We start from the raw sequence: 17051 nt of genomic DNA, 5'->3' as shown, positions 1-17051 counted from the left end.
TGCACCCGCCGCTCCCCCCTTCCAGCCTGCCCGCGGGAAAAGCGAGAAAAGGGAGACGGAGAGGAAAATTAAAAAAAAAAAAGGAGGGAGAAAACCTCAAAGCCGGAGCCTTGCCGCCCCCTTCCCTCCAGCCCCACGGCGCACACAAACACGAGCAGGCTCAAAGCATCCCCCTCGCCGGCAGCGGCAAAGAAAAGCTCCTCGGCTCTCCGGGCAGGAACTTCACAACTGAGTGCACTCGCATTCCTGCCGCGTTATTAGGAGAGAAAGGGCGAGGGCCCCGAGTAGCTATTTTAGTGTCACTAGATTTTGCACATTACACCCATTCCTTTTTTTTTTTTTTTTAAATAAGCCCCAGTCTTCCCTTTCCAAAGGGACACGAATGTACAGTCACCCATGTTTCTCCGAGGGTAGGGAGGTGACCGGTGCTGGTCACCGCGTTTAGGGCTTCCCCCCCCCCTTCCCTTAAGGATTAACCCCCTCCTCTCTCTCCCCCTCCCCCAAGCAGCTTTAATCTGTTTCATTTCTATGCGTTTCCCCCCCCCAGGTGAGCCTGCCCCCGAAATGCAACAACCGCGGCACCCCCCCCCCCCGCAGCAGCATCCCCACGCCGCCGAGCAACTTTCCCGCGGAGGGAGGGCGAGCGGCTCCCCGCCGCCGAGGACCCCGCTCCAGCTCTGTTGGGGCAGGTTGAAGGTGGGGGGGGGGGATTTCCCACCCTCACCCACTGCTGTCCCCCGCGGGGCTGGAAGCGGGTCTGCAGCGGAGGCGCCTCTGCCCCACTCGGGGCTCCCCGCGCCAAGAGGAAGGGGGAGACCCACAGCAACAACAACTCACCAACTAATACATTACAATAATAGGAGGGGGGGGGGAGGAAAAAAAAAAAAACACACAAAACAGGTAGCATCGCAAAACGCCAGCTCCCAACCATCGTTTTAAAACACAAGGGAGGCGGGGGGGGGGGCTGGGGAAGCCGCCCCCAGCCCCCGTGGGCCACCACAAAGCGGGAGAAGAAAGGCAGGAATCGGAGCCACCCGGCCGCCCCGCTCCGCGGACAAAAGCTCCCCGGCGCAGCAGCACACCCAGTTTCCCCCCTTCCTTTCACTGCGTTTCTTTCCCCCCCCCCCCCCCAAAATACCCCCTGCCCGGAGTTTGAGTTAACAAACCTGGGGCGGGGGGGGGGGGGGGGGAGAAACAGGGCAAATTTTACAAATCTGATTATTTCTAGGTTCGCTCACCCCGGGAGCTCGTCGTTTTTTAGATGGACTTTATTTGGGGGCAGGGGGGGATTAAAAATTAAGAATCAGATTTCCTGTTTCTCCGCTCTATCTAATCGAGAATACGGTAAGGCACGAAAGGGAAGGCGTCCCCCCAAAACACGGCTAGCGGGGTCACCCCGCCTGGCGAAGACACATGTTGTGTTGATTTAACATCAAATGCCTGCTCGCCAGCATAACACGTTTCTCGTGTAAATTTTTAACACACAAGAAGAAATTTGTAAAAGTAAATCCTACTTCTGGTTTGGGTTAAAAACAACCCAACCTTTTAATACAGAAACTAATAACATTTTTATTGTATGCCCCACAGCTTTACAATGCTCACGGAAAAGTGAGGTCTTAATCTGATGCTAAGTTGGTTTCGACTGTGGTAAAAAAACAATCTCTGGATATTGCAGCCTCCAAGCAAAAATGATGTGGACGGAATAATTGCCTAAAGCCGACAAGAGATCCTGGAGAGGAATCCGGACAGAAATTCCTTTAGGACTATATTAAGACTAGTGAAACCCAAGTTTAAGACGTGCACTCCACGAACGCTACTCCGAGCAAAGTTTAGTTTTCAGACGCCTGTGAATTATTCCTGCTTCCCGCTACATACATTTTTATTTGAATTAAAAAGCGCCGGGGGGGGGGGGGGGGAGCAGGAGGGAAGACAGACAGCTCTTCACTTATTTTTTTTTAAAAAGGGAAACAGGAGGGGGAAAAAAAAAAAGAAAAGGAATCATTCCCAAATGGAAAAAGAAAAACCAATTACACTCCACTTGTTCTCTCCTATACACACCTTCGAAACGCGCCTGCCAACTCAAAACAGATTTCCTACCACCAAAAGAAATATTCAGAGCAATCTGCTGCTAACACAGCACTTTCTGAAGTGCCTTTCTTTTTAGCGGGAGCGAGGGGGAGCGGGAGAGGGGAGACAGAGGCGCGTTTGTTTATGACACAGACGAGCAAGACGGAGCAGGGGAAGAATAGAAATTTCTGAACTTTGCCAGCGCCGGGGCCGGGCGAGCATCTCGAAACCGAGCCAGACACCGGGGTGGGAAGGCGATGAAAGAGGCTGATGAGAGCCGGCCCCGGGGCTCCCGGCGACCCGCCGTCAGCTTTGCAAAACCTTTTTTTTTTTTTTTTTTAAAAGCCCGGGAAATTTCTGAACTCCCAGAAGAAGCCAGCTTAACAATAAAAACGCTTTCCAAACGCGCTATTGCTATTGTTGCTATTACTACGAGCCACTGCCTGCAGGGTCCCAGCTAGGCAGCCGGCCTGCCGAGACCTCCCGCGGGCAGCGGGCACCGTACCCCAGTTAAGGACCCCCCCAACCCTTCGGCGGCAGGGGAAAAAAAAAAGCGCAAAGCCTCGCTACCCTCTCCAACAAAGACATGCCAAAGCCTCGCAAACTTTGCGAGCGGGCGAAACGCCGGCAGAGCGCAGCTGGCGGCCAGCAAACTCCCCGCTCGGGACCCGCGGGCACCTCCCGGCCGCACGCGCTCGCTCCGCTCGGAGCTGTACGTTTCTCCTCCTCTTCCTCACCTTCTAGTGCGTGCTGGGGGCTTGGGGTTGTTTTTTTTTTATTATTTTTTTTTCCCCTCCCTGAAACATCGCGGCCGGCGGAGGATTTACCAGGGCGCTCTAGCGACGGCCGGTCTCGCTGCAGGTTGACGCGGACGCCGCTGGCTGCTGCTTCGAGCAATTTCAAAACTTAGGGCTGCTCTGCTCACCGACTGCTTTAGCCCCAACCGAGGCAACGGCGCCCGCAGGGCCGCTCCTCGGGGGTTCAGTCAAAAAACGAGGGGGGGGAGGAGAGGGAAAAAAAAAAAACCCAAACAACCCCCCCCCAAAAAAAACAAACAAAACCTCCGAAGAGCAGCCAGCGTTAAAGCAAAACTGCCAGCAAGACGGGAGAAAAAACACCGAGGAGGAGAGCCCGGAGGCGGCTCGCCATGGCCGGGGCCGCCGCGCCCCCCCCCGGGCTGAAACCCGCCCGCTCCGGCCGCCGCCTGCGGCGGGTTTCGGCCCCGACGCGCGGCGAGGGGCGGCCGGCAGCACGGGCAGCTCCGCTCTCGCAGCGGCCGCGCAAGCTCCCCGCTGCCCGGCCTCCCCCCACTCCCCCCCCCGAGGGGGGCCGCCCCCCGGGGCCGAGGAACCGCCTCGGGGGGGGGGGGGGTGGCGGCGGAGACCCCCGCGCCCACCCGGCCCCGCAGCGGGGACCCCCGGGGGGCACCGAGCTCGACCCCCGCCGGGCACCAAGATGGGGGGGAACTGCGGCCCCCGCACACCCCTCGTACCCTCCCTCGGGGGGGGGGGGGGTGAAGCACCAACGCCGGCCCCGCCGCCCCCGGCTCCGCTCCCTTTGTCCGGGCGCCGCAACAAACTTCCGAGCGCGCCTCCGCCCCCGGGGGGGGGGCGCCACGGGGCAGCCGGAGCCCCCCACCCGCCCCACACCTGCCGGGCCGGCGGACGGGAGCCCTTCCCAACCCACCCCCCCCACCCCGAAATACCCCGCCGGCAGCAGCGCACATCCCCGGGGGGGGCGGGCGGAGAAGGGGGGGGAGGAAGAGGAGGAGGAGGATGAGGAGGGTGGGGGGGGACACCCGTCGGGACGCTCGCACCCACCTGGTAGCCCCTAGAGCCGGGGGGCAGCGCGGCGCGGCTCCGGGCGGCGCGGCGGCGTTTTTCCACACCTTCCCCCCCCCCCCCCCCCGCCAACCACCACCACCTTCCAATATTAAAAAAAAAAAAAAAAAAAAGAGAAAAAACACACAAAAATAAAAAACTTCGACGGGGCGGCCGCGGCCGGCTTGCGCCTAGAGGCGGCGCGGCATGGCGCGGCGGCGGGGCTCCCCCGCGGGGCTGGGCGGGCCGCGCCGCGCCGGGCCGGGCCGTGCGGAGGCGCGGGCAGCCCGGGGCCCGCGGCCGTGCGCGCCGCGCTCAGGTCCGGCTCGCCCCGGCGGCGGCGGCGGCGGCAGCGCGGGCGCGGCGGCGCGGGGCGGGCGCCGGCCGCCCTACCATAGTTCCTCTAAAGCAGGTGCAGCCGCTTTCGCCCGCCCGCCCCCCGGAGGCTGGGGAGGAAGAGGAGGGAGGAAGGCTGCGGAGCGAGGAAGGAAGCGCGGCCCCCTGCCGCTCCTTTTGTGGGTGGGGAGTAGGAGTGCTCTTCCTCCCCGCCCCGTGCAACCTGCCCCCGCTCCCTTCCCTCCCCCCCCCCCCCCCACTTCGTTTTCACTCATTAACGCCGTCGCTAATTGGTTTCTGCTGTTTGTTCCTCGAGGCAGAGCGTTGCCCACGTGGCTTTATCGCTGCTTCTCGGAGGGGAAACTGAGGCACAGTGGGGTGCTTGGGGCATGCGTCGCCCCCAGGGGCCTCGGGACTGAAAGCGGCCGTCGCCAACGCGCACGGGCAGAGACGCGCTACCCAGGTGGGGGGGGGGGCAGAGAAGCGCCAGCCCCATTTTACAGATGGGAAAATCGAGGCACTGAGGGGGTAACCCCAGCAGCCCGCTGGCCCTGCTCCAGTATCGCCCCAGTATGTTGTTCCTCAGGGCAGGGAGAGGGTACCCAGGGCCTGTGGCGGAACAGAGCCGTCATCTAAACGCTGCACCCGAACCACCACCTGGGTGCAGGACCCCAACCACGATCCGGATGCAGAACCCCAGCCACCACCCGGGTGCCGGGTCCATGCTCTGAGCAGGGCAGGGAAACCCAGGCCCGAGGCCGCTGTGCCGTGGGGGATCCGGGGTGCAGGAGGGCTCAGGGCGCCCCAGGCCTCGCCGTTAGAGCTGGCTCAGAGCAGCGGTTTGGTGCTCGCCGGCAGCAAGGGCCTGGGCAGGTTGGGGATGAATGATGAAAGTCTCGCTTGGAAGGACAGAAATAAAGTTTTTTGGCTAGATATCCAAGTCAGTTTGTTTCACCAGCACGAGTGAAAGTGCCACAACCATATACATTTTAATTTTGAAAGTCGCTTTTTGGAAATGTCCATATTTTAGACTTGTTAAGATAGTTTTAAAAGGTGAAAATTGGCAGGAAAAGTGTTTCAATCCACCTGGATTTTTTTGCATAACTGAACTTTACAGGAAAACTGTTGAAAAAAAATCTCTTCCTGACTGAAAAGTTCTCCCGGATCAGGGAGTTTCTACGTGACGGGAAAGCCATTTCCCACCTGTACAAGCTCTGCTGGCCCCAGCAAAGATCCCAGTAAAGCCACCAGTTCTGGGGTCCTGCCCGGCCGCGGGGGCCTCCGGGGACAGGTGGCACCAGGCGAAGGCAGGGTTGGGGGCAGCACCGCAAGCCCCAGCCGGGCTGAGCTGAGGTTTAAACCCAGGTCTTATCCCAAGACCTTTGGAGGCCTGGGATTGTCCAAGGGGCTCGGCTTGTTTTTCGGCAGCGCTGCAGCTCCCGTCAGACGAGGGCTGACGGCGCGCCCGCTTCTGCAAAGTCAGGTCCCGGTGGCAGGAACCGAGTTTCTTGGAAGGGGCCCCCCAGGAGCCGTTTCGCGGAGGAGCGGCGCGGAGGCCCCCGCTGCGCCCGGCGGGGAGGGCTCCGTTTCGGGGAAGGACAGCTTTCCCCTCTCCCCCTCCCCGAAAGAAGAGCTCTGCAATGACAAACCAAAGTCAGCTCGCTCCGTGCTCCCCGGCTTCTCGCAGCGGTCGCTCCAGCACGGGCAGGGGATCAGGGCTCCGACCCCGCTCCGGCGCCGCCTTTCCCCCCGTCGGCCGGACCTTTGGGAAGCCCGTCGCTCCGCGCCCCCCAAAACCAGCGCGGGAGCTGCAGAGGCCGCGCGGGCCCTCGCCTCCTCCGGCCTCCCACCGTGCTCCTGGGGAAAACGGACCACCGGGCCCCTCGAGCCGCGCTGGCCGGGGAGAGCAGAGCGGCCGCCGGCTCCGCGCCTGGGGGCTCTGCGCGCCCGCCTCCAGCCTTCTGGGGCCCCAAAGACACCGTTGTGGAAGGATTTTCCCCTTTATTTAGCAATTGATTTTTTTTCCTGGGAAATTTTAATGCACTTTTAAATGCCGAGGCCCCTCTGCATGCTCAGGACTCAGACGCAGGGCGAGCAGACGTAAGCTTCGCCGCCCTCCTAGCCCTGCCGTCGTGCCCGGAGGCGGCTCGGACCCAGGGCAGCCGGGCAGAGGCACCGCACGTGTCTGCCTGCCCCTAGCTTGCCCAAGAGAGGATCCTTTTAAGGCATTTTTGTGGGTTCAGGAAGTCTTATTTCTCCTCCTGATGCATAAAAACTGTTTTCCCACTGGCCTCCTCAGCCTGATACACACCCCGGGTGCGGACTTTCTGAGTTATGCACCCAAATATTAGCCTGTGAAAAACAGCATTTTTTTTCCTAACCCCAAACGGGCACTCTCTCTGAGCGCAGAATAGCTCTGCCTTGAGCGAAGAGCCTCCTCAAACCTGTGCTCGCCCTCTTCTCTCAACATAAGAATAGCCCCTTTGAAGACATCGAATAGCATCCAAGTGGGAAGGATTTGCGCAGAAAGAAATGGGCAGACTTCCACCAAAGAGAGCTTGTGCGAGGAGCATGGCCCAACGATCCCTCTTTGTTCATCTGTGTCAGCCAGGAAAAAAAAAAATACCAATGAGCAGGAATTTGGGTGAGCAGCACATGGCTTAAGTGGATGCTCTTTTGGGCAGAGACCATGCTGGGTGCAACGTTTTGTACAGCACCGGGCACAGCGGGGTTTGTCCCCCCAACCGCTCCAGGGACCATCGCTCTGCTCTTACGAGAGCTGGAAAACCCATTGCTGTGGAGACATTACAGCTGATCCAAGCGAAGGCAAGGAGATTTCCAGCCGTGCGACAGCAAGGGAGACCGTAGGGGCTCGTACGCTCCCGTGCTAAATTCCCAAAAGAGAGAAAGAGAAAGGAAAAAGGAAGGAAAAAACGTTATTTATGCTGCAAAAGGCATGTATCATCTCCAGAGACAGGACGAGGGGTGTAACAGAGGTAGCGGGATTTACAGCTATCAGACTAAACATTGAGCTTAATGTATGGTTATAAAGCACCGAGACACGCAGCTGGAGGAGCAAGGAGTTAGGATCAGTTACGTGATGGGGTCCCAAATGAAGGCGTCCTTCTTCACCTCTAGAAAAATTGCATGTTCCAGCTCTTCCAAGCATGATATTCATCTTTACTTTCTCACGCCTCTACAGTCAATCCTCAAACTTGTATCTGTTTTTCCTGGCAATATATTTATTTATTTTTCCTCCAGAAAGTGTCTGCTTTTCTAACCAGAACAAGGGAAATCTCTGAAAAGTGAAAACTTTTCATCAGTGGTTTTTGCTCCTGGGGGTACCTAGGATGGAAACAGTTTCAGCTGGCAGAGAGGTTGACAGAAAGCTGCAATTTTCCACGAAAAAGCCAGTTGGGGTTTGTTCTAAATCCCGCTGAAGGTAAAGCAGCCCCGAACCAGATAGCAGCTCCGTCCTTCCAGGGAAATCCGCACCAAGCCCGATCCAAAGCCCATTTGCCACGGGCTACGGGGTGGCCATTTCTGGCAAACGCGTGGTGGAGAGCATGGGCGCTAAAGCTAGTTTGCGTCTTGTGTGTTTTTTTCTCTATGGGAAAAGTTACTGTACCAAAAGAAAGCCTGACTTTTTCAAAGGAAGGTGCTCATTAGAAAACCTGTGTCACGAACAACTCCCCTGAACTTTTCCACTTCCTGTCTTGTCTCTGATTCTCTCCCTCCTTCTTTCTTGTTTCAAGGCAAAAAAGGAAGAAAAAGAAGAGAAAGAAGAAAATTGGGAAAGGCAAAACAGGGAGGATAAGGGGAGAGCATCGCTTCTTTCCTGCCAGCCTGGCGCTCGGGGAGGGAGCCGCGCGTTTGCACCGTGAGCCCCGAGTCCCCATCCCTTCCCCCGGGGAAATTTGCACAAACGAGCAGAAAAGTCGCTTTTTCTCGCTTTCCCCTCGGAGCCCGCCGCAGACCCGTTCACCCCGCTTCCCCCAGCAGCACCGGCAGCGAAACCAGCCCGGGTTTATTTTAGCAGCGTTTGCACCCGGAGGAAGCCGGCTTTGCCCGGACGTGCCGGCGGGCCGGCGGCCGACGCTGCGCTCTTGGACCCCGCGCGCCGGTTGCGTAAGGCAATGAAATGATGCACCGAGTTACTGTAAGTGATGAGAGGCTCCTGGCTCCCTTTTAAAGCGACAGGCTGCCGTTTGCACGGGGTTAGGGCACCGCTCGCCCTGCCCCGGCCGGCCGGGCTCCCGGTGGCAGCGCCGAGCCGGAAAACCCCGCGGCCTTTTCCCGGCCGAACGGCCCCCCGCACCGGGGAGACCCCGAAACCGGCCGATCCGCCTGGGAGCTGCATTCGGCGAGGGGGCTCGGCGCGAGCAATGCTGGGGGTGCCGCATCCCTGGCACAGCCTGGGAGGCAGCGTTGCGGCCTCTCCGGCTCGCGGCTGTGCCGTGCCTCAGTTTCCCCTGCACGTGCAGCAAGCGGCTGTCAGGCAGCCGGGGTCTGGAGGGCAGGAGGCAGCTGGGTGTTAACGAGCTGGAGCTAACGAGAGACAGCAGGGAGGCTCAGACCTCGGCGCCTTCCCATTTTTCATTTATCTGCTTTTCAAGTAACGTTACTCATCCAGAGCAGGACGTCTGCGTTCGCCGCTCGCGGTGTTTGTCTGCATTGTTTCCTTGGGGCAGATGCTCGCCCGCACGCGGTGACTCCTCGTCTGAGTCGTCCCCGTGCCGAGCGGCGGGGATTACTCACCGTGTAAGGTTTTAGAAGGGCAGATTTGGCCCTTTTTCTGCAGTTGTTCATTTCTCACCCTGATATAATTTCTCCCCCTCCTCCTTTCTTCCTCTGCCAGCACTCTCTATCCCGGCTCTTCCTGGCTCTCTGGGCTTCCTCCTCCTCGCTCTTACGCTGGGGCCAGAGCATCTGGCCAAATCGCTGGGTGCCAAAAAGCCTTCGCTCGCCTGCCTGCTGGTGCAAAGGGCTTCCCCATCCTCCTGCACGCAGACAGGACTAGCCGGTCCCCCCCGCCAGCCCCCATCTTCCCGCTCTGCTCATCCCGCTCCTGCCGCCTTTCCGCTCCCTCTCTGCTTTCTCCCAGGCCTTCCAGGGAACGGCTGCGGCCTCGGAGCAGAGCCCACCCGGCCCCCGCCGCTCTGCCTGCCCCGACGGCTCCTTTCCTCCAAAACACACCAGGGTCTGGGGTGCAAAAGCTCGGTGATCATTAGGCATAAGAGTGTGATTAAGGGGGGGAAAGAAAAAAAAAAAGGCAAGCAGAAAACCCTAGCTCTCTGCTTCGCCCGGGGTCTCGGCTGGGCTCCCCGAAGGTTGCCTGACAAGGTCTGGTGCGTGCATTGCCGTGTTTGTAATGCCAGGGCACAAGCCTCTGTTTTAAGCGCGTGCTTAGGAGGACTCAAACAGAAAAGCATTTGGGACACAGGCCTTCCCTTTCTCCATGCTGCAAAAATGCAGCAGATCAATGAATATTTTAACAAAGAAATATTTCATTAAAAGAGTTGATTGCTTAATGAACTGTCCCTGTGAGCCATCAAAATGCAATGGTGGTTTTTTTTTTCCTCCCCTTAACGAAGGCGAAGATTCATATCACGGAGAACTGGCTTATCAAATTACCGTAATAGCCTGTGTAGACCAAGCACATGGAGCGGCTCAGGGGGGGCCGGGGGCCGCTGCGGGCGCGCGATGGGGCGCCCTGTGCCGCACGCGTGTGCTTATGTGACACCCCACAAGACGGGCCCAGACCAGGGTCCCTGGGCGCTGCTGTAACAAGCTCCATAAATAAGAGTGGTTGGGACAGCGTGAGTCTGTTTTCCTTTGGGCTGCCAATATTTGAAGGAAAAGAAAATTATGCACGATTTTCCCCCTTGCTGCAAAAACATCATGATAAAGGGAGAGCGTCTGGCTTAAAACCCATCCAAAGCCAGTTGTGATCTGCGACGCTATGGACTGAGCAACGCCGGCCCAGATTTGCACCAGGGCTCTTTTACCTGGCTCTCCTCTTGGGTTGATTAAAGGAGAAAGGAATTTCAATGCTTAATTGGCTCTTTCCTATCGACCTTGTTTGTTTGCTTTTGTGCCAAGGTGAAAACAGCTTAGCGCTTCCCTTTGCTCTCTCGTTCCCCCTTGGCTCCTCCAGCCCTAGCCGCGTGTCCCAGCGCTGGGTTGCGGATGCGAGGGAAGGAAACCGTCTCTTTTTCTCTCTCTTTTCTTAATGTTTCCATTGCTTTTTTTTTTTTTTTTTTTGCAAGCTTATTCGGGAAAATATTCCTATCCCGGGTTCGTAGCAGCTCCACTGCAGCCCGGCCCCGACAAGGTCCCTGCAAAGGGCAGCCGTTGGCGTGCAGTTCAGCGGCACGAGACGGGGAGATGTGCGATGGGATCCCGGGCCCAGGCCTGACTGGCGGGAACATGGTCATTAACGGCCAGGAAATGAACAATAACCTGACAAGAAACGAGCAATTTTCCATCCATTAGAGCGAAGCCTCTTTTTGTCTTTTTGTAGAATTAAGTTTTGCTGGTTGGTGATTACTTTTGTCTGATGACAATTCATTAAAACTTACACGGGGAGGACGTTAGCCGTGCAAGAAGAAGGGACGAGCGGCGAGGGAGCGGGGAGGCGGCGGAGCAGCCGGGGGCCGGGCTCGCGGCACGCTCGGTGCTCCAGCGCGATTCGGCTCCGGCGCGCCAAAACGCAAAGGCGGGTTTGACAGCATCGCACTGGGTGCCAGAGGGGGGCTCTGGCCCCAGCGATTTGGAGGATGCCGAGTTCACAAAACTTCTCCTCCTCTCGACACCTTTTCTGCCCAAGAGGAACGCCTTTCGGCTCTTGGCTGGGATGCGGCCCCGGAAAAAAGAGGAAAACAGCTCCCTAAAAGCAACGTGGCCGGAAGCCATCGCCGCCCGCTTTGCAGAGCGAGCACAAAAGCGCTTTGTTTCGGGCGGGAGTTCATCTCCTATCCCCGCCGCCGCCGCTGCCGGGGGCTTCTCCTCCGAATTGCTCCGACTTCGCAGCGCTGCAGCGTCGCCGGGGCTGACGCCAGCCGGGGACCAGGGCCGGTGCCCGCCAGGCCCAGCGGGTCCCCGAAACAGCCCTCGCAAGCGCAGCGCAGCGGCAGGGAAAGACGGAGAAGTCGCCGCCAGCGCCTTGAGCAGCTGCACAAACTAGCTGCGCGCCGGAGCAAACCGCTCTTAAAGAATAAGCAGGAAACATGCACCGAGTCGTGCATTTACCTACAGAGGTGTGTGCGGATGCATATGTGCACCAGCAGGCAGCAACCTTTAAAAATCAAGTCAAGTAACGGATCGGAGCTTCCTCTGTCACGTGATCAGGCCTCCGTGCCCCTCATCTCGTCCCCAAAACCACCAACAAAGCAATTTTTCAGCCCGTTGCTCCCTTCACGCCCGCCTTGTGACCAGATGCATCTGTGCAGCGCGTAAAGAGCTGGAGCGGGCAACGAGGGCCCTAATCCGACCCGGATCGCCCCTCAGCTACACCTCCACTTCGGACAACTTCCCTTTCCGATCTGCCTTTCAGAGAGCCTCACCCCAACCTGCCCCTTTTTTTTAGTTATTCGTAAGTGTTTCTTGGTGACTCCGGAGCTGGCGCTCGCCTGGCCCGATTTTCCGCAGAAGGGAGCTGCAAAAAGCGTTGCCTGTGCAATCGCTTCCCAGGGACATGGGCAGGGATGAGCTCATCGGAGGGCGATTGCGAAAGCAAAGGGAGCATTTACTGTAAGCAGGCTTGATTCAGCAAGGCGGGTGCTTGAGCGCTAAGTCAACGGGAGGGGAGCGCGCGGAGCCCCCTCCGTCCGGACACCTCGCTCGTCCCACAGCCCCGGGCTCGCGGGACTCGAGAGCACGGCCCCCCGCCTCCCGTCCGGCAGGAGGGCAGCAGCGGCCGGGCTCGGAGGAGGCCAATACTTAGCAGAAAAGGGTTGTGTTCTTGTTTTCTTCCAAAACGCCACTGCAAGGCTGCAGGAAGTTCAGAAGTGGTAAACTCTGCAGTCGGTTCGGGCTGGATATTTTAACGGTACCCACCTGGATGTAATGGGTGACTATATGGCGGCTTTTTCCCATGCAATTTTTTTGCCTCTCTGTTTATAATTTTGGGGGCAATTTCAATGAAAAATCATAAGAACTGTGGTTTCCCACTGAAAAGCGTGGATAAAGCTTTTCGTGTTCTTTTATGAGCCTTCTTCAACGACCACCTTTGGCATGACCAGTCTCACTCAAAACGTGGCATACAGTATTCCTCAGGTGGCAGGAGAAATCACATTCAAAATTGGGTCAGTTCTCATTAAAAATACATTTGTTTACTAATAGTGTTTTGTTTGTCGAAAGCACTCACTCCTACTCAAAACGCTGCTCCCTGCAGAGGGCTGGTTGATGCTCTCAGCTTGAGAAACGGGTTAATTTTCCCCAGCAATCGCTTCTCGTCTCTGCTGGGCTCCGGGACTTTCCGGCTCTTGGCGCAGCTTTGCCTCCCCGGAGGGGCTCGGCGGCTCCCGGCGCCCCGGTCCGGCACGTCGCTCTCGCCGGCTCCGCGCTTCCCGATGTCCTGAGCCCGCGGTGGGACCAGAGGGATGGAGGTGAGTTAAAACCGGGCTGGGGTCATTTTTGGCCCGTGTCGTGCGTGGGTAACTCTGACCCTTCGGTTTACGTGTGCGCGCACCAGGTTTCGGCTAGGAAGGCTCAAGCTCGGCCGCCGCCGACTGCGCCGTGGAAAAGACCCAGGAGGGGAATAAGGAAGCAACGAGGAGGGTGAAGCATCCCATACCCTGACCTAATTCAGGGCCTAATCCAAAGCCTGCTCTAATCAGGGGGATCTGAACCTCCAAGCCTGATCCTGCCCCCCGCGGGAAGCGCAGCGGGATTCGGGAGTCGCGGGCCAGCTGCCGGGGATCGGCACAGAGCAGGTTCCCAAAGGGGCGCGAAGCCCCGCGGTGGCAGCCCAGAAACGCAGGAAAAACCCATCACGAGGGCGTCCGGTGGCCCTGAGACTCGGGCTCGCAAAGGCTTTGAGAAGGGAACGTGGCCTTGAGTCTGCCTGCGACCCAAAGAAACCCCTTCCCTTCCCAGTCCCTCACCGGGACGGCTCCTTCCCGGGGCCACCGGGAGGCAAGAGCTGCGATGCTCCATTTCTTGGAGCCGTTGAAGACGGGACAGGCGGGATGAAGCACTCGGAGAGAGGGAGAGCCCGCACAGCCCGCACAGCCCGGGCGGGCAATAAAACCGGAAAAAAACCCAGTGAGGCGGAGGGGGGAGAAGAAGGCAAAGCGAAGCAGCGGGCTCCCAGCGCGTGCGTGCCGCCGGTTCTCAAACGTGCAAATTACGCAGCCGTGTCACGGGACACTTAGGAGTCAACGGGCGACGGGGCGGCGCGGCGGGGGCCGAAGGCAGGCTGGGGCCCCGTCCTGCAGCATGGACGGACGGATGGACGGACGGAGGGGCCGGCGGGCAGCGGTGCAGGCGAGCCGGCCGGGGCATCGCCCCCGCGGACCCGGCCTGCTTTGCAGGGCAGCGGCTGGCGGGGTCGCGCACACCCGCGCACCGCCACGCACCGCCGGGCTCCGGCAGCCCGGAGCACAGTGGCAGCAGGCTGTTCTCATTACAGCCCAATGAGGCTGTTTACTCACCCAGCTGGAGACAGTTAGAGAGTGATAAATAATGAAAGAGAAAACATGATTTTCCCCTCTGTGGTTTCTATTTGTGTAACCATATGTCACAGCTCAATACGGCAGCATTTTTTTCTGCTTTATTCAGGAAAGAGTTGATTTTTTCCATGGAGTGGCTATTTTTTTTTAAACTGCTGTGCTTTTTTTCCCCCCCCACCCTCTGCTGCACTGACAAAAGTATTTCTGTTTGTTTTCCTGTGCAGCTCGCTCATGCTCGGTCTCCTTAAAGTCTGACTTGTCTCAATAACTGCAAAGGTTTGATAGGTGTATTCTCAGCCTCTTTTGAAATACCTGTCAGGTGGCTACAGCGAGAAGACATTGAGCTGAAAACCAAACAGTCAAAAAGCAACACCCTGAGCGAGGTCTGCGAGAAAGGCAGAGAGCCCGATCCGCGCCGAGGCTACAGCAACTTTACAACAGAGTATAAAACATACTGGAGTTTCCCCTCCGGTTTGAGGAACAGCAGCACTCCGGCGACGTTTTTTCAAACCAGGACGGCCTAAGCGCTTTGCAAAGGCGGGAGAGGACCGCTCCTGCCGTTTTGCAAGTGGGGAAACCGAGGCACGGCGTGCTCCGGCGGCTGCATCCCGTAACGCACCAGCAGCAGCGGAGCTGGGCAAGGCCGTCAGCTCCTCGTGCCGAAATCCGGCTCTTGGACTGCTCTGCGTCGCAAGGCAGCGCCGAGCACCCCGCGGGCCCGGGCGGCGGGCCGGGAGCTGGGGCCGGGAACGTCTCTGCACTGACTTTGCCAAAACGGGCAGAAACGGTGCCGTCAGCAGGGCTGAGACGGAGCCGGCGGAGGAACGGCGGTAGCGCAGCAAGTAAAGCCGATCTTACACGAACGCGGTTGTTTCCGCGAGGAAAAGCTCTTGCAAAGCCGCCCAGAGCCCCTGTTTGCCGAGGCGAGCGGTGCGGATCCACGTGCGCTTCCCCGGCTGTCGGCTGCGCGGGCCCGGGGCGGGCAGGCCCCTGCGAGGTCCGTCTCCCCCTCCCGCGGGGAGCCTCCGGTCCCTCTTGTGCAGTCATCCCTCCGGATGCCCTAAGTGCTGCATCTCAGCTGCTGGTGCCTTTTCTCCTGCCATGCCCTCAGCCCAAAGTCTATTTTTTGGAGGTCTTGGCTTGCTCTGCTGTTGATTTTCCTCTTGGATCGCTTTCGGCCAGGGGCACACAATGTATTTTTTTGCCTTAGCAAGTCCTCCAGCTCTGTAACACCCTCTTCCCGCAAGATATGTAGCTTTGGGAAAGCAATTATCCGAGTGACCTCATCCATGTCTATGGCATGAGGTCACCCCTGCTCCGAGGAGGTGTGCACCTAGGCAAGTCCATGGGGTGTGCCAAGGAGCTTGGCTCATCCCGACCCAGCTTTTGGGCTTGCTCCAGAGTCCGATCGCATTGCCGAGGAAACGGGCAATTAATCGTTGCATAGTTCCCAGGGGCCAAAGCAGGCCCCAGGAACGCAGATGCTGCGATGATAGGGACGAGCGTAAGAAGCCGAACAGCACCGATTACGAATATCCACGCCCGACGTACCGGCTGGGGCTTCGGGAGAGCTGAATGTGCCCCTTTGTCCTGACACAGCATCGAGTATCGTATCTCCGGCGCACAGGCCTCCTGAAACGAGACCCCCTGACCCACCGCCCCAGCTGCCCTAGCCGGGGTCCAGGTCCCGTTACTTAGTGTGTAATCACAGCGTGTACCCGATGTCAGATATGATACCTAATCTCTACAGCCAGAACCCGAAAGCTGCCGCTGTGTTTGAATTGCCTCAATTAAATTTAGGTAAATTGCCTCAATTAAATCTAGGTGCGTTTGCACCTCCTCATGCGGCTGACCATTTTTAAAAAATGTACAAAAATCGTTTCTCTGGAGGTTTTTCCACCTAATGATCCCAGCGTGCCTGAAAGGGAAAAGAGCATCCTCTGCTCCCCACCCCTGCGCGCGCACACGAGTACCCAGCACTCTGCGTCCCTGGTGCCTCTCTTCTGGACTAGCGTCTCCTATATCTAGTGCGCTGCAGTTCCAGGTAGGCTACCACTATAGTTTTAAGCCCTCACTTATTAGCCCCTTCTAAAACTAGTTTCAAGTCTTTTAATGGTCCTTCATCAACACGAGAGACCCCAGACTGCTGAAAATCGGAGACGCGATTTAGGTGGCACGCATCAATTTTAGCACGAGGTCCGGACGAGCGTTGCGTTTTGCCAGCTGAGTCCCCACCTCCTCCGGCTCTCAAACACAAGGTCCCGTCGTAGAGGAAGGGCTTCAGAAAGCACCGGTGTCAAAAATGGGCTCAGATTCACGTACGCCCAAATGCAGAAGAGCAAGCTGTCATCTCAACTGAAGCCACAACGTCCTCAAGATAAGCGCCCCGGCTCCAAGGCTGAACCGTCCGCTGCGTTTGAGCACTTTTAGCACTGACGGAGCTGTCGTCTCCTAAAGCAATTCACCTGAGCAAGACCAGCATCTTCTTGCTCCAGGTCACTAAGAGCTCTACTTGAAGGATTTGAGCTGGAAGCTGGGAAAAGATGGGCTCCCTGAGCCCCATCCTGCCCTATCATTTTTACAGTCTTCTATGAGCTGCCCAAATACACTCCTTGGGCCTCAGGGTCCTGCTCCTCTCCCCACAAGCATCAAAAAATAAGGGCTGGGAATTTCTTGCAGGTTAATTGGGGTTGTTTCATATTAAAGCCCCTTTGCTTCTGCAAACCAAACTTGTGCTGCACAGCAGCCGTGGTTTCATCGGGCTTTGTAACACCTATGCAGGCGCCGCAGGGGTTTGCGAAGGAGCCGTGGATGCTTCCCCGCTCCGTTCTCGCAAACGCCTTTCCCTGCACCGAGCCCCAAATCCTTCTCCCCCCCCCACCCTTGAATATCGAAGCGGGGCCGATGCCATGCGGGAGCCTGCAGCCGCCGGAGAAGCCGTCCTGCGGCTGGGAGCAATCGCGCGGGAACATCAAAGCAGCTTCCTGCAAAGGGCGACCGTGCCGGCAGGCGCAGACGCTCACCGCGGCTTCTCCCGCTCGGGGCTGCGCAAACCCGCCGCCTCCGCGCCTCCCGCGCTCCTGCCGCTCGGCCCCGGCACCGCCGGGGTTAACGGGGAGGCAGTTGGATGGAAAAGGTCCTTTTTTACTGTAGC

General features: G+C 58.2%; 1 protein-coding gene across 14 annotated transcripts in view; it reads right to left on the bottom strand.

Moving 5' to 3' along the window:
- Positions 1 to 3998, bottom strand: part of FOXP4 (forkhead box P4) — a 64918-nt gene extending 60920 nt beyond the window's left edge. For 11 of the 14 annotated variants that reach the window (XM_068918335.1, XM_068918340.1, XM_068918337.1 and 8 more), the window contains exon 1: positions 3888 to 3998. The gene's annotated coding sequence lies outside the window, so the exon portion shown is untranslated. Of the gene's footprint in view, positions 1 to 2894; positions 3302 to 3887 lie in introns of those variants that run through there. The other 3 variants (XM_068918336.1, XM_068918342.1, XM_068918349.1) reach the window with 2 other exon arrangements.
- Positions 3999 to 17051: the final 13053 nt, after the last annotated feature.

This window comes from Struthio camelus, chromosome 24 (genome assembly GCF_040807025.1).
Source record: "Struthio camelus isolate bStrCam1 chromosome 24, bStrCam1.hap1, whole genome shotgun sequence".
NCBI classification, from domain to species: Eukaryota; Metazoa; Chordata; class Aves; order Struthioniformes; family Struthionidae; genus Struthio; species Struthio camelus.
This window is presented reverse-complemented; position numbering and strand designations above follow the sequence as displayed.